We start from the raw sequence: 17,737 nt of genomic DNA, 5'->3' as shown, positions 1-17,737 counted from the left end.
AGCTAAAGTATTGATGCTTGAAGGAAAGCTGTAATTGTTGTTCCTTTTTTTATATCAGATCCATACTTGAAGCCAGTCACATCAATTTGGTATATGGGATAGAAAACTATGTACAGGTAGTCCTCAAGTTACAACCACAACCGAGCTCAAAATTTGTGTTACTAAATGAAGCCTTTGTTAAGTGAGTTTACCCCATTTTACAACTTTTCTTGCCACAGTTGTTATGCATTTGTTAGGCTAGTAACATGGTTGTTAAATGAATCTGGATTCCCCATTGACTTTACTTGTCAGAAAGTCCTAAAAGCTGATTACATGAGCCCAGGACAAAAATATGAACCAGTTGCCAAGCGTCTGAATTTTGATCATGTGACCATGGAGATGCTGCAACGGTCGTAAGGGTGAAAAGCCACTTCAAGTCATAAATAACTTTTTTTCAGTGCTGTTGTAACTTTGTCACTAAATAAACTTTGTAAGTCGAGAACTACCTGTAAGCACTTCTTCCATTTCCTGAGTCTTTAATTACATAATTTGATACATTTTTGTAGGGACCAAATTTGGGAACAACCTTTAGTGAAGGAATTAACCTTGTTCTGAAATAAACCCTGATGAAGCCAACCCATTTTACATCTGAGGGCCAGGCATGTATAAGCCTGCAGTGTTAAATCTTTCAATCTGGGCTACACCCCTTGAAATCCTTTAGTACCAAATCGGAGCATATTACTCTAACTTCATCTTGCCACATTGAAGAGAAGCCCAACCAACTTAAGCCTTTGTCATATCCACCTATTGTAAATCATTCTGTTTCTCAGGATAACCATTTATCATTCAAGACCAAGCATCTGTAATGGAAGTGGAATGGATGGTTGCCAGAACCAAAGTGCTTTTATTGTTCTTGACTAGAGGATTTCCACACAGCTCTTATTCATGGAACTGGATATGTTCCGTGAGAATTGTTTGACATATTGTAAAGAAACAGCCAAAGATATATGGCCATCTATTTTCCTTGTTCTCCTGTTACATGATGTGCAACATTATTAAATTATTATTAAAGATACTCTCTTTCATGAGACAGACATTTCTGGATATAAGCTATCTAACAGCAGTCTGTTGGTATTTCTTACATATAGTATGTGTTTAGAAATAAAAATTCAATGCTTTTGTTTTGTAAGGCAGTTTGTTCATCAATGCCTTCTCACTGGTCCATATAATCAACACTATAATGGAACTCTAATATCTCTAATTGGTTGAAGCTCTGTTGATGTGTCGGAGGCCTACCTTTCAGTCTGGCGGGAGAAGATAGTGGTCTCCAGGCTAAGAAACAGATTTTGCCCACCCTTTTTCATGCCTAGAGATCTTTTCCATCAGGTTTTTAAGAGTGGGATAATTTTTCTACTTTAATTAGCTTCAGCTGGTCCAGTATGCAACAGCATAAGCAGCCATGGACGTGCCTTCAGATGTCAGTGTAACATCTGTGCTTTGTGAGTTGCGCTGGTTGCCAGCGTACTTCCACGTGCGATTGAAGGTACTGATTGTTATTTGTAAAGATCTACATGGCTTTAGGGGCCAGATTAATTGAGGGACAGTCAGGGTAATTTGATCTTGCAGGGTTGACGTGTTCCTATGATTAAACAATGTCGTCTCTCTAGATCACAGAAGGGCACCTTTTCTGTAGCAGCCCTTGTCTTCTGGAATGAGTTTCCCTTTGAGATCTGAATGTCTCCAATTCTGTCATTGTTTAAAAGAGCTGGGAAGGTCTGGCTCTTCACTCAGGCCTTCGGAGGGTGAGAAGCAGAGGTGGTATTCAGTAGGTTCTGACCAGTTCTGGAGAACCGGTAACAGAAATTTTGAGTAGTTTGGAGAACTGGAAACTACCACTCTGACTACTATCTAGGCAGGGGGTTGGACTAGAAGATTTCCTCCCAACTGTTATTTTATTCTAGTCTATCATATAAGTACAACTTGCAGCCATCAGATTCTTGCACATTCCTGGGAGCCTCTGTTCCCAAGCTCTTGTCCAATTAGCTAACCTCACATCTTCACAAGGGATGAAGAGAAATACCATCCTATTTAAATATATTTTAATTATCGAACTGATTGGGGTCAGTCTGATTAATATCTCTTCATATTGTTTTAAGTGGCCATGAACATTGCTGAGAGTTTAAAAAAACAACAACCAGAAGAATTATAAATAAATTAGTGGCCTATCCAATTCTAATTTTTTTCATGCTAAAATCATCAGAAAATTTTAATTGAGATTATTGAATATTCATCAGCACCTAAACAACCAAGGGGACTCAGGAGAAAATACAGTATAAACAGTTGTCAAACCTTAGTCTTTTTAAATTCTGGAAGGTTTGTCTCAGGATAAAGAACTTTGATATCCTCTTATATTGTTGTTTTAATGATTTCTTGTGCACCTAAATAGACAGCTATTTTCTGTGACTGAGTAATGAAAGAGTTGAACCACTTGTTTATCACACCATTAAAAAAACATAAAGCACTGCTGTCCTAAACTATATTCTGTTCAAGATTTTTGGAATGAAGAGACATGTATAAATATTGTAAAGAATGGGCATTATAAAATAGTAATTATTTATAACTGTATGTGTGCAATGTCACTGTCTATTCTCACTTCCAGCTGCTTTGACGTATTACATTTCTGCTTCCAGCTGAACTTGTAGCACATTTATAAGAATGGCTGTGCAATGCTTTGTATTTTATTTCAAAAAATGCTTCAGAGTGAATGAGTCCAAATTGTTTATGAGTTTGATTTCTTAATGTAACTGCATCTTTCTTCTGGATCCTTTGGGAAAAGACATAGCTGCTTTAAGAAATTTCAGCTTCATGGCATATTTGTGGGCCCGCAAACTCCAGAAGACCTTTTCATAATTGAAAAGAAAGCAATGTGTAGCCCTATTCCTAAAGCATATTGTGCAATATCTAAGTAAAGTTGTGGAATATGGTATCTTTGAGCAAACTAATATACTGGTTATCATTACATTTGATAGTAAGAGGGGAAATTATGGTTAGTTAAGTCTTTAAGGTCTTTATTTAATTGTTCATTTATTCATTCATTCATTAATTCACAGACTCATTCATTCATTCACTTTCTATAGCAACCCATTTCAGCCAAATGACTAGCTGGCTTATAATTCTTAAAAAAATAAAAACAATAAAAAAAAATCCAAAAAAGAAATACTCTGGCAGCCATGATAGTTAACCATAAATCCAAGAAACAGAACCCTTAACATATTTAGAATCCCAGCCCAGGTACACAGCTAAATTTTTAAAGTCTTTTTAAAGGCCAACTGTAAAATGTAAAATCACCAAACCGGTAGTTACACCAGTCAGATCCCACCCCTGCTTGATGGCCATACTGGAGGTCTATGGAGCTTCTCAGTCATCCAGGTCATGGTTGTCCCAAAGGTGCTTTTTCAAGAGGCAACTGGACTTTCTGGTTTTTCTTTGAATACGTTTCCCTTCTCATCCAAGAAGCTTCTTGAGAAAGCACTTTCGGGACAGCCATACTAACATTTGAGGCCTTCCCTCTAAAATATATGCAAACAGAATCCAAAGTAGCTATGGCCACATTTTATATTTCTAATTGTTTGGGATTTGGGGGGGGGGGAGTTAATTATTATTAGATTTTTTTAATGTTTATGTTTTTTTTGCTCTTATTTTATAAAATAAAAGGTGGTGCAATAACATTATAAAACAAGCTGTAGCTTTTTTCTTTGTCAACAGAGGGCATTGAGAGAGAGAGAGAGAGAGAGGTGTTTTAGACAATTTATTAAAAAAAAAACCTAGAGGGAGTATGACCTTGAAGATCACAGTGTTTTCTCTGTGATGAGGAAAAAAGCTGCATTTCTGTCCTTTAGGGGCAGATAGAAAGAGCTACAGAAATCTGAGAAGTTAATGACAAGTTGGGAGAAGCAATGTGGGTTGTTTGCAGGAAATAAGGTAAGAAAATAGTAAGAGGGCAAAACAGATTGGAAGAAGAGACAGGGGAAAAAAGGAAATGCAGAGAAGGAAAGTTCATAGGGAGGACATAAGGATCAGGTAGACAGGGCGACAGAGGCCAAAAAGGATGAAAAATGGTTATTGGGTAGAATTAGTAATTAGGAAATTATGGCAGGAAGTGGCACTTTAGATACTTCAAAGCAGTATGTGACTGCATGAGGGCTAGAAGGAAAGGCTGGGAGACATTGAAGGCAAGGGAACCCGGCAGTTTTTGCCGTCCTATCCAAAAAGCCAAATCAAACCTAGAGCGATACCATCTTTTATGGGTCAAAAACAATGCAAACCAAAAAAAAAAGAAAAAAAAACAATCCTAAAGTAATAAGTAACCCTGACGTTCTCTCTTTTGGCACTGCACTCTGCTCTTTGATCTTTTCTGATCTGTGAATTGAGATTTCTGCCAAAAAAGAAGAAGAAGAAAAGAAATGGTTACTGAAACACTAAGGCCCTATTTGTTCCACTTGAGAGATGAAAATACGTTCTTGTGTTTACACAACACATTAAAAAGCCAAATAGCTAGTAACAAGGTCTATTTTTACCAGCTCCTTTGTCAGTGCAAAAATGGGATAGTCTTTTTGGTTTGGTTTTGTTTTTTATCGATTTGTTGTTCCAACTTACTGTTTGGAAAATACACTATTGATTCCATATTTCAGCCATATGTGATGCTTAGTAGTGGAATGGTATAGAAGGAGTTGCTTGTTATTTGATGTAATAAATCCTTAGCAGTGTTGAAACTCAGCTGAACAGTTATGTATTAATAAAACTTTGCAGAAACAGAAAAGGCAATAGAAGGCAAATATTTGTTCCAATGTGAGCTGAGGAAAATATTCTACAGTTAACAGTATCCAGTGAACCTTTCCTTCCTCCCTAAGTTATCATTCTTTCTCTTTACCCCTCCTCCCAGAGTCAAACTCTGCTCTGAACTTATGCTGAGGGTGTCAAGCAGATTTGGAGAAGTGGATTGAGATGATCTGTAGTGGAAGGGAAAAAAAGATATTTCCCAATCTGTAAGAGCAAATCTATTCACTTTTGCTTAGAAGATCAACTTTAAACAAACGTTTCAGCATTTAGATGCAGGAAGATCTGAATGAAACAAGAATGGTAGTATTACTCTGGGAAAGCTTTCCAGGAAAGAAGAACCATACAGTACTATTAAATAGAAGGAACATTTGATGCCTACTCTGGAAGGTAATGTTGTTGAGTTCATACTTCCTGCAAATCTGGTTGCTTTAGAAACAAAGAACTTTTACACATATCTCTGCATCACAAAGAAAGCCTTTGTGAGCACAATCACCAAACTCTTATGACACTGGAAATGCTGATTTCCTATCTAAGCCTTCCTTCCCAGCTTGGTTTCATAGCAGAGGGGATTGTAGATTATAGTAAGCCATGAGTTGTTGAATTCCAGATCAGATTTAAGACATATTTAGAAAGGCTAGCAATGGATTGGTCATTGAACGATTAAGCCCTGGTGGTTCAGTGGTTAGATTGCAGTATTGCAACATAACTCTGTCCACAGCCTGGAGTTCGATCTTGATAGGCTTAAGGTTGACTCAGCCGTCAATCCTTCTGAGGTCAATAAAATGAGGATCCAGATTGTTGGGGACAATAGGCTGACTCTGTAAACCACTCAGAGAGTTCTATAATATATACATCTAAATGCTATTACAGGATAGGGAAAACTATATTCCCTTAATGCTCCCAGTATCACATACATTTAACAACGTGGGCTGAACTTACTGTCACTTCTAGTTCAGCAATATATTTATCCAATTGGAATATTCTCAATTTTGGTTGAAACTTTGAAAAAAAAATATCAGTACAACCATCAGTGTTCATAAGAGATGAAATGATATCAGTGATACACTGAAATCAAATCTCAGGTCTCCATGTGAGCCTACTTGAAAAATGTTTTTACATATTCTAACAAGCAGATGTTACAAGAAGATGTAATATGGTACCAACTTGCAAAGTGGGAGTTTATTATGATGTTTTTCTTTCCTCTAGGGCTGATTACTGTCTGTGTTGCTGGGACAGAGTAGTCTAGCCCTAGAGTCTCATTCTGCCGTCTTTCTGCTTTTTTTAAAAAAAACAACAACTACATGGAACCACTGGGGGAGGAAATCCATCAGCATTGGATGCCATGTCATCAGTATGCTGATTTATTTATTTATCTTCTGTAGCCACCTATTTGAACCAAGTGGCTGGCAGCAAACCATTCTAAAACAATTAGAAGTATATGTAGAAGCCAAGAAAATTATCATAATAATTATTAAGTTCAGGTAGTCCTTGAGTTACGACCACAGTTGAGCCCAATATTTATATTGCTAAATGAAACGTTTCTTAAGGAAGTTTGCCCCATTTTACGATTTTTCTTGCCATGGCTGTGAAATGAATCATTACATTTATTTATTTATTTATTGAATTTATATTGCCGCCTATTCGCCCATGATGACTCGTGGGGTCTTACAGAATGTAAAACCATATTTACGATAAAAAACAATAAACACTAACAAAAAGAATCAAATAAAATACAATAAAACAAAATCTGGAAATAAATAAATAAAATATATATAAAAAAATCACTCCTAACTCCCACCTCAATGACAGCAGATCAGGTGAGCCATTTGATGGGCTCCGTCCTGCTCTGGATTCCCCAGGGCCGCTGGCAGAACCAGATCTTCAGTGCCTTCTGGAAGAGTATTAGGGAGGGGGCCATTTTAATCTCTGGGGGAATGATGTTCCAGAGAGAGAGAGCCACCATGGAGAAGGCCCTTCTTCTTTTGCTAAGGTAATACAGCCGTTAAGTGAATCTGAATTCTCCATCGACTTTGTCAGAAGGTTGCAAAAGCTGATCACATGACCCCAGGACACTGCAACCATCATAAATATGAACCAGTTGCCAAACATCTGAATTTTCGTCCTGTGACCATAGGGATGTGCTGCAATGATCGTAAGTGTGAAAAATGGACATAAGTCACTTTTTCAGAGCTGTTTTTAGCTTTGAATGGTCACTAAATGAACTCTTGTAAGTTGAGGACTATCTGTAAAGACAAGAAGCCGAGCCCTATACACATTTGGTTATATATCTGTGCCCCCTGGCCAATCAAGTGAACTTGTCAAAGTATTGTCTTGGGGGCCAAATTCCTCATATGGAATTTGGAGTATGTTCAAATAGCTGAAATAAACAGTGGCCATTGTAGCTCCATTAAAGCATCCAAAATCAGGCACATAGTAAGACCTGTTATTGGAAAAGGTAGATAATGTTCCACTTGGGATCAAGAAAAAAAAAACCACTCTAAAGTTAGCTAGTCAAATAGATGGTGTTGTTGATGCTCATGTACTCATTTTCCATGTTAGGAGTTGCAATAACAATGACTACATTCTTGGAAGAGGGGGAACCTTCTGGTTTTGAAGATATAAAATCTTGTGTTAGTGAAGCTAGTCCTGTCCTTTTGTACCTTTTGAAGTAGTTGGTTTAGTAATCTTTACAATAATCTTGAATCCCTGGAAAGAATTACTCCATATTGCAGCTGTGTGTGTGTGTATGTGAGTGAGAGACAAGAATAGTGGTTTGTCCAATAATAACTAAACGAAGTCATGCCTGATTTATGTTTTTGAAATGTTTATAAGCTGATTTTCAAATCCCAGCCTTCACAACACAACATCACAGAAAGGAATTTATTAGGCTCACCAGGAAAATATAGTATTATTATGAGAAAGCTGTTGGAAGGTCACATAAGCCTCGCTGTATATCTGCATCTGTTTTTTATTTAATAAAAAAAATAGAGAATGGCTGAAGTGGATCAGGGCCACACAGGATGTGTAAGGAGAGATTTAATTATTCCCTCTCTAGCTATGAACTTTCCAAATTTAGTGCCTCCCATCTGGCACTTAGAGATTTACTAGTACTTCCTTGTGTATGTGTTCATATGTGGATTTCAGGGGACTTACATATGGGGAGGAAAATATTACATGCCACAATTCCCATTTGGTTTAGACTTCAAAACTGACTTTTGCATTTAAAAATCCTAAAATAAATAAAATAGACACTATCCCAAGGAAAGACATAGCTGCTTTAAAAGTTGCAGACAGGTGCTGGGTTGGCTCCCACTGTAACAATGTTTAAAACAAGACTTTAAAACCTGGCTCTGTCCCCAGACTGAGTTACAAGGGGTAGTAGACCCTTGGTGGGGGGCTATTTTGGTCCTTTAACCGATTGTTAATTATCTCTAGACTGTGCTTTGATGATCTATTTTCTGCTTATATTGTGTTTATTTTACTTTGTAAACTGCCAGGTGTTGTAGCAAATTGGGCATTTTATCAATCTCAAATCTCATAAATCTCATAAATGCCATAAATAATTAAATGTTTGCATTTCTGTATGCCTTAAAGCATGGCATGTGTGTGTGTGTGTGTGTGGGGGGGGTTATACTGAATTATTATAATTGTTTGCAGATTCTTCTATTTGCAAATTTGCCTACTTGCTAAAATGTATTTGTAACCCCCCAAATCAACACTTGCAGCACTTCTGTGGTCATTTGTGGAAAAATTTGACTTGCCTTGATGTTCACATTTCCAGCTGAGGTCGAACAAGATGAAATTCTGCCTTCTTGTTACAGTTCTCATACAGTAAAGAAGTGAGGTATATTTCCCTTGGGATCAATGGATCAGTATCTACAACTTTACACACAAAAAAGTCCTATAAAGAACCTTACCTCAAATAATGAGATTCAATCAGGGGTGGGATTCTACTGGTTCAGGCGAACCAGTAGTTCTGGTGAGTGTTTGGCCCCGCCCACCTCCCCTGCTCTTTCCTGTGCTTTATTTCCTGGTGTTTTTAGCACAGCTGATCTGTGCGGCAGAGCGGTTTTGCCGCACCTCAGCTGTTTCAATCACTGGGGCTGCAGTAGAAGGTTGAAAATGGGCTTTTTAAAACATAGAGCATGCGTGCGAAGTGTACGCTCACCGAACCAGTTGTTACACCAGTTGAATCGCACCACTGTAAACCAATCAACTGTAATTTAATAGACTGTGAAGCATTGCATGGCCTGACTACTTACTTAGTGGAGCCTCTCCTTTTGACCCTGAGCCCCATAGAACCATTAGTTCTTCTAAGAAAAGGCAGTCTTGAAGAGAAGAGGAACCAAATGTCATTCAGTTGGAAAGAAAGTTTAGTTACTTGATGTTGCCACCAAAAGACTTCTCATGCTCACTAGGATACATATATGGGCCTTCTGAAAGCCAGTAGGGAGCAGTGATTAAGATGCTTAAGGAGGAAGGCCAGGTTCTAACTGTCCTTTAGGCCCAGATGCCAGCTGAGTGACCCTGTCTGAAGCGGATCAGGTCCACACAGGATGTGTAAGGGGATATTTAATTATTCCCTCTCTAGCTATGAACCTTCAAAATGTTAATGTCTCCCACATTTGCACTAGTGCCAGTCAGTCATTCCTTCTAAGCCTTAAGTGTTGTCAGGCTCTGTGACAGCTGGCTGAGAGACAAAACCCTTTGCTACAACGTGCATTGATTGCTTCAGGGTGTGAACAGCAGAGGGCACCATGCAAAACAAGAGGACACTGCTATCAAGTGGAGCAAATGCTAGAAAACAACAAACACACATAATGAGTTTTCTATACTTTGTAGTTTGAATGAAAAAGGAAAATTCAACTCTTAGTACAGTCAACAAACCAGTGTTGTTGGTCTCAGTTTTGCTCCCTATCTCTTAGCTTACGTTTCTTTTTGCTTTATATCGTCTCATTCATTCATACTGAATTCATTCATAATGATCTTGTATATTATCATTGATCTAAAGACAGCATCTGCAAGATGAAATTCAGACAGAATCGGGAACTAATTAAATTTTATATCTTACTACTATGATAGAGTTTTGTTGCATACTTCAAGTTGCTTATTTGTGGTTTTCCTTCCAATGATGAATGGGACTGAGACAAATTGTCTGGCGCAGTTTGGTAACTCATCATGGCTAGCAAACTGGAGGGTCTATTTGTATGTGTCTCTGAATAAGTGACAATTTTCTACTGAAAAATTATGATAGTTCAACTTGCCATTTCATATGATATTTTAGTGGATGAGTGTAGAAATAACTTGATCACAATACTCATTCTAATGCTGCAAGCTTTATCCTGTTTCATAGCATGGTAGTCCAGAACTGACGTCTAACTCCCTATAGATGTCCACAGGCAGGATGGAATTGGAGATGTGAGAAAAAAAAAATTGTGTTGTTGCAATGCAAACTCAACTCCTCCCTTATTTGTAGGCGACATCGCAACACAAATATGAAAGGACAGAGCTTGCACCATCATGTTACAAAACACATTTCATCATCTTGGCATTGCTATGTTAGAGGCAAACATTTGTGCGAGTCTTTGTCATTTTAATGAAATGGAAGCAATTGTGATTCCGTTTTCCTGTGATGGAAATGAAACGAAATGAAAAAGCCTATTCCTTTCACTGGAGAGTTATAATCCTATAGCTTTCTATTCTTTCAATTTTTTTTAGACGTTTAGATATTAATGGAGCAGGATAAACATGGCAATCATTACTTAATTATTGGAATCAATGTAATCTTGTTTAAAAGGGAACAAAAATCAATAGCATGATTCGGTGTAAAATATCCTCTGTTCATATCAAAATGTCACATTTCAAGCTTTTTGCTCTGGAGCAAGGATGTCAAACTCATGTCATCATGGCGATGTCATGTGACATATCAGGACCTTTACCCCTTTCGCTAAACCGGGTATGGGCGTGGCCAGCACATGACACATCTGACCCTGGCCTGGGTGTTTGACAGCTCAGCTCTGAAGAATGTTTTGTTCCTAGCATAAATGTAAGTTAAAATCAGGATAGTTCCCTTCCTTTTCTTTCTCTTCTTCCAGCTGGAAGATATAATGTATAATAAAGATACATGTAGTTATTTTCACATTTACTGAGTTCATATCCCAACCTTACCTAGAACATTATAGTATATAATAAACACACACACATGAAAGAGTAGAATCTTAATTATTTGTTTTTCAGGGCCTATGGAAATGCTGGAATAGGGTCTGCTTCATTCTTATTCCATATATTAATATTTGCTCAGCAACATCCCTGTGATTCTCCCGCCCCCAAAGGGTTTAAAGCAAATTCTTTTAAAACATCTGTAGCATTGTCCTAAAATAGGTTTCTCACCTCTGAAATTATAAAGTTTAGCTAAGTAATCACATCAGTTGTTTTCAGGTTTGTTAAGGTAAAAACCTATTTAGTGTGCAGTTATTTGTTGATTTTTTAAAAATGCTACATTATGTGAGAGAGATAATGAGAAAGTGCACAGAAAGGTCTATGACTGGGTTATATATAATACTTAATGATATTCCTTTCTTGTAAAAGCAATTAGGAGTTTTGTGACATGTAAAAAAACCTACAGATTGACTATTGCCTTTTCCATGCATCTGATTAAGTGGACTATGATGACAATTTGTGCAATTGTGTTATAAGTCTTTAGGGTTTCACAAGACTCCTCGTTTGATAGAAAGACTAATAATTATCCTCTAGTAAAGATAACTCTTTCTTTAGCTGCCTAATTTAAACAGTGATAAACTTAAAATTCTAAAGCTAAAATAAGTTACATTCGTTAACTGAACATTTTTCTTAAACACGTAGGGGACATGTCTTCATTTGAACTTTGTTGTCAAAGACTTCCTAGCTAGGTCATACCTCCTTAAATAAGATGACCCAACAGAGAATTTATTAGTTTGTTAGTCAAATATATACGCTGAAACTCAGGTGAGACTTTAGGACTGGTTTTTTTTAGTATTTTTAAAAGGGAAATTGTACTGGTAGGATAGTTTAGAACTTCCTCTATTTTTGCTGTCCTCTAGGAGCTTTTGCAGTCTAGATCTGAAGTCCTAATTTAGTTGAGCACATCAACTAAACTAAGAATTGGTCCAGTGCTGCTTCCAGTCAGTCTTATCATCCTAGACCATCATCATTCAAAAATACCTGTTTCCTTTCACCCATTGTTTCCAGGATATCTATTCCTGAATCTATTCCACATCTGTTCCTGAAGACCCACATTGCTGGGCTGATTCCTAAATCTCCATTTTTCGTGAGGTTCTTGTGGGTAATATTTCAAAAAACACTTTAGGACTGAATACTCTTACAGTCACAACCACCATGGAATTATAAGCAACATAATCAAACCCATCTTCTGAAGCTCATAAAACATAACCACATTACTCAAGAGAATGCTTTTGGAAAGAACGTATTTTTAACAAGGATATGCTTGAAAAGACCTGTAGAGAAGAACAAGTTGCTCAGTAAACCTTTTTGGCAGCCATTCTGCCTCAGCCAGGTTATTTTTCTCAGCTGTCCCACTATTTCATATTTTATTTCTCAAATGCTATTAATAAGTACACAATTGGTAGCAAAGGAATAAGTGGATACAGAAACTCTCTTTGGCTCAGTAGATTATTGCATGTGTCAAGGCAGGTATATATTTAAACAGTTTTCATCTTCTGTCATAAATTACTTGTTTTTCTGCTTTGTCTCAAGAAGTGTAGCTACTTATACTTGAACAGACCTCATTAGTCACTTGTTTTATTTTGAATATGTGGTGGGTTATTATTCCCCCATTATGCATATATTGATTCAGTAGTTTGCTCTTGTTGAGTTTGTAGGCAATAAGCATAAATATCTACTTATAAAAGCTTGTTTGCAGTGGATGTCTGAATGAATACATGGACAATTCTAAAAATTATTGCCATGTTTAAATCTATTTGATTTTATAAATATTTGTGGATATTGGGTGTTGTTAACTTTTGAAACAAATGATTCAACTCCAATCATACACATGATTTTGCAAAAACTTTAGCAGCCTTTGAGCAAATGACCGATGTCAAGTCTTAACATTTCTATCAGGAAAGAATATACTACCAAAAGGAATTTCATTTTGAATTTCAAAATGACTCTCCCTCTGAGAACGATAGTGGGAAAAATGAATGCAAACCCATTCAAATATCCTATAAGCTTCATGTGGTCCTCGCTTAGCCAGCTCTCATTCAGTATCTATTCTATGAGCCGCAGTGGCGCACTAGTTAGAGTGCAGTACTACAGGCTACTTCTGCTGCCTGCCGGCTATCTGCAATTTGACAGTTTGAATCTCATGAGGCTCAAGGTTGACTCCGCTTTCCATCCTTCCGAGGTCAGTAAAAGGAGGACTCAGATTGTTGGAGGCAGTATGCTGACACTGTAAATAGCTTAGAGAGGTAAAGTGAAGTGGTATATAAGTCTAAGTACTATTGGTAAGTGCTGTTGCTTTCAAACAACTGCATCACTGAAGAACTGGACGTATGACAGGTCCTCAAAGTTGTGGCCATCAGTGTCCCCAAGGTCACATTATCGTGACCTGGGTGCTGGGCAACTAGTGCACATTTATGATATTTGCAGCATCCCACATTGATATGATTACCCACTGAGACTTTCACAGCTGGATTCCAAAAAGAAAAGTCAATGGGGAAGCCAGCAGGAGATTGCAAGTCACATGACCTTGCAGTTAATTACTGTGGCTGATTTGCTTCAAGGAAGTGTTGTCAGAAGTTGATGCGGTCACATGACATCAATTTTGGTGACTATGCTGCTTAGCAAAAGAGTTCCTAGTCCCTATTGCTGTCAGTAAATGAGGACTGCCTCCGCCCTGTTCCCTTAACTTTTCAGCTCAGTAGACAACTTCCACCACAATCAATCCAGGTCATACCCAAAACAAAAGTGCATATGCGACAGATTTGTATGTTTACAAATGTGTACATTCAAATACACAAAACTAAAAAAAAAAGGCAGGAGTCCCCAAAACAATTACAATGCATATTAACTGAAATAATAGAATAGGATAGGATAGGATAGGATAGGATAGGATAGGATAGGATAGGATAGGATAGAGCAGAATTCTTTATTGGCCAAGTGTGATTGGACACACAAAGAATTTGTCTTGGTGTAAATTCTCTCAGTATACATAAAAGAAAAGATACATCCATCAAGAGTCGAGAATCATAAGGTACAACACTTAATGATAATCATAGAGTACAATAAGCAATCAAATCATACTAGGAAACAGTCAATATAAATCGTAAGGATACAAGCGACAAAGTTACAGTCGTACAGTCACAAGTGGGAGGGGATGGGTGATAAGGAATGATGGCAAGATTAACAGTAATAGTAGTGCAGACTTTGTAAATAGTTGAACAGTGTTGAGGGAATTATTTGTTTAGCAGAGTGATGGTTTTCAGGAAAAAAATGTTCTTGTGTCTAGTTGTTACGGTGTGCAGTTGCTCTATATAACTTCATTTTGAGGGAAGGAGTTGAAGCAGTTTATGTCCGGGATGTGAGGGGTCTGTAAATATTTTCAGTCTTCTTTTTGACTCATGCAGTATACAGTATGATAGCAATTGATTAAAACCAACTGCCAATGAAACAAGGCACCTCATGTGCGGGTCTGCACAAACCATTGTTTCACATACTAGCTACTATTCTGTCACACATTTACTCACTTTCACACAGGAGATTGTAAACTCAAGGACACCTATGCATTCCTTCTGCCATAAGTCCCATGGAGTTCTGAGGTACTCAGTCCCACATAATTAAGTTTCTGATTTTTGGACCTGTTTAGAGTACTAGCCCTTTTCTGTCCCCCCCACCCCATTCCTCTTTATACAGGTTGTCCTGTATTTATGGCCACAATTGAGCCCAAAATTTCAGTTGCTAAGACAAGACAGTTGTGTTCTGACCCAAAACCTGGTTCCAAGACAACAAACACAAGACAAAGGCAGCAGTATAATCATTTTATGTTTCAGCTAAGAATCCTGTTTCTTCACAGGTAAAAGGCTGCTTCCAATTAATTACCTCCAACAAGAAAGAGCCTTGCCAAGTTTTTTCAAGTCTGCCAAAAAACAAAAGATAATAAACAGATTACAAGAGTCTTCAAATACCAACTGTAATGTCCATGAGGCTGAGTTCAAAATGCCTTTGTCTTCTGCAAAGTATGTTCTTTCACAGCTGGCTTCTATCTTCTTGAAGGAAGGGGCCATTACCTTGCAGCCTTACTCCCGAATCGCCCGTGCTGCTGCAGCTGCTCTTTCCTGTGAGCAGCCCTGCACACACGTGCACTTGGCACAGGCTCCTCGGGAACCTCCTCATCGCTGCTGCCAGCCCCCACAATCTCTGAAGGCAGCAGTCCAATCTCTAATGGTCCTGGCCCCTCATGTGAATCCTCATTCTCCTCAGCCGTCCGCACCTGCTGCCAGCTAACCACAACAAGTTGTTAAGTGAGTTTTGCCCCATTTAATGGCCTTTCTTGTGACAGTTGTTAAATGAAACACTACAGTTGTTATGTTAGTAACACGATTATTAAGTGAATCTGGCCTGCTCACTGATTTTGGCCATCGGAAGGTCGTCAAAGATGATCACATGACCTTGGGACACTGCAACCATCATAAATACATGCCACTTGCCAAGTATCTGAATTATGATCATGTGGCCAAGGGGATGCCGAAATGGTTGTAAGTGTGAAAAACAGTTTTGTCAGTTTTTTTCAGTGCAGTTGTAATTTCAAAGTCACTAAATGAATAGTTATAAGTTGAGGACTACCTGTATAGTGATTGAGGACTGCAATACCCAGTCTCCAGGGGTGAAATTCAACAATTTTCCCTACCAGCTCTGTAGGCGTGGCTTGGTAGGCATGGGACTCAATCTCTAAAAGGAAGAAAGTAGGCAGGTGTGGATGGAGCCAACCAATTGGAATTGTCCCTACCACCTCTCCTGAGATGGTACGAGGTGGTTAAATTTTACCCCTACCAGTCTCCCTGTCCATGGAAACTCCAGTGATTAAGGTTCTGAATTTTCTTAAATCCTCACTGGGATGGACAACCATGTGGCCAGAGAAGGCTTTTATTCTCCCCATGAGAGAGATACATAGCTTCATGAGCAAGAAGGTAGACCTAAAGACATTGGGGGTGTCCCCTTGAAGCAGAGGCACTAATTTCTTCTCCATTTCTCTTCCCGTTCTTCCATTGACTTGTCTTTCCATTGCCTACCTTGCTTTCTTTGCTTTCAGTAGCATCTTCCATTTTCCCTGTGCTCTCAATGAATGTATTTCAGCCTACATGCATTTCAACTGTGCTATACAGAATGTCAATTTCAGCAAAATTGGCATAGAATAGAATAGAATAGAATAGAATAGAATAGAATAGAATAGAATAGAATAGAATAGAATTCGTTATTGGCCAAGTATGATTGGACACACAAGGAATTTGTCTTGGTGCAAATCCTCTCAGTGTACACAAAAGAAAAGATACATTTGTCAATAGTCAAGAATCATAAGGTACAACATTTAATAATAGTCATAGGGTACAATAAACAATCAAATCATAGTAGGAAACAATCAAAAAATCGTTAGGATACAAGCAACAGTTGGTGTGTTGTTATGTTAGGGATGGTACATTATTAGATGCTACTCATGGAGCCTGAATTTCCCACTCTTTCACAACTGCAACTATTTTATAATCTCTTTCCAGTTATCTAGACCTCCTATTCTGTGGACACCTTAATGCCTCCTGTTTGCTCTTGACTTCAAAGTGAGTCTTTTTTCTTACACCTTGATAAAACTGCATTAAAAAAACAACACAGATCTTGTTAAACGATTAAGAGATTATGAAATTGCATTTATGGTAATCTATAACCTTCTGCTACAGGATTGATTCCAGCTTCAAAATAATTGTCAGCTGAAACATCTGTTTCTTTAACTAGTCTTCTGTAGGAGAGTATAATACTGCTACATTACATGATTGGCTGAACAAATAAACTTTCTGCATGCATTAGCTAGCCTTTAACTTAGAGCTTTTATGTAGCAATGCTATTTCGTTTCAAATTTCAGAAGATGCGTGAGCAGGGAGTTTCATTGCTGTCTCATGAAAACTGTCAATACATGAAGAGTCAGATCTACATACTGATCGGTTCACTTGTTCTCAGAAACATGCTTGTACTGTATTCAGATTGGTAGAATTTCTCTAGGATCTGCCTCTCTATAGTCAGGTATGTGACTTTCTTTCTTTCTTTCTTTCTTTCTTTCTTTCTTTCTTTCTTTCTTTCTTTCTTTCTTTCTTTCTTTCTTTCTTTCTTTCTTTCTTTCTTTTCAAAATTTAAACTAGATGAGACCAATAGAAACTACACAAATAGATCAAGACTTCAGATTTAGAATAATACTTGAAATAATTTTCAGTCATGATAATTAGAAATGTTTTAGCAGTTGTATGAAAAATTATAGTTATGACCAATGCCATGTTGGGATTGCTTTTACTATATTTTGAGAAAATCTAGGGTTTCATTGGACTTCAGATATTGTTAACCTGTGTCTTGCAGAATTGGTAAATATATGTTGCTTATTTAACAGAGACATTTTTGTGATAATTCACAACATTGTTTCAAAAGTATTTCCTATCAGAACTGATTATCAGTTCAGTCCTGTGCATGTATAGTATGTGTCAACTAAGCAAGAGATAATACATAATTTTAAAAAAATCTTCTTTGAAATAACCTAATCTGATTAATTCAAATTGGCTAACTAAATTTGAATATTTTAGTATTAGGTAAAAAGTACATTTTATCAGCTGTTATATTACTATAGACATTTATAAATGATGTAGAAGTACATAGTTTTCTATTGGCAAAA

General features: G+C 37.5%; 1 protein-coding gene and 1 long non-coding RNA gene across 3 annotated transcripts in view; one reads left to right on the top strand and one right to left on the bottom strand.

The window, feature by feature from the left end:
- ESR1 (estrogen receptor 1) overlaps positions 1-17,737 on the top strand; it is a 233,867-nt gene that overhangs the window by 71,254 nt on the left and 144,876 nt on the right. The window lies entirely within an intron of this gene.
- LOC148127698 (uncharacterized) overlaps positions 1-17,737 on the bottom strand; it is a 39,931-nt gene that overhangs the window by 18,377 nt on the left and 3,817 nt on the right. The gene's annotated exons all lie outside the window — the stretch shown is intronic.

Source organism: Pseudonaja textilis, chromosome 1 (assembly GCF_049901715.1).
Source record: "Pseudonaja textilis isolate UNSWEBS1 chromosome 1, rPseTex1.2, whole genome shotgun sequence".
In the NCBI taxonomy this organism is placed as follows: Eukaryota; Metazoa; Chordata; class Lepidosauria; order Squamata; family Elapidae; genus Pseudonaja; species Pseudonaja textilis.
The sequence above is the reverse complement of the archived record's forward strand: the minus strand, read 5'-3'. Positions and strand labels throughout refer to the sequence as shown.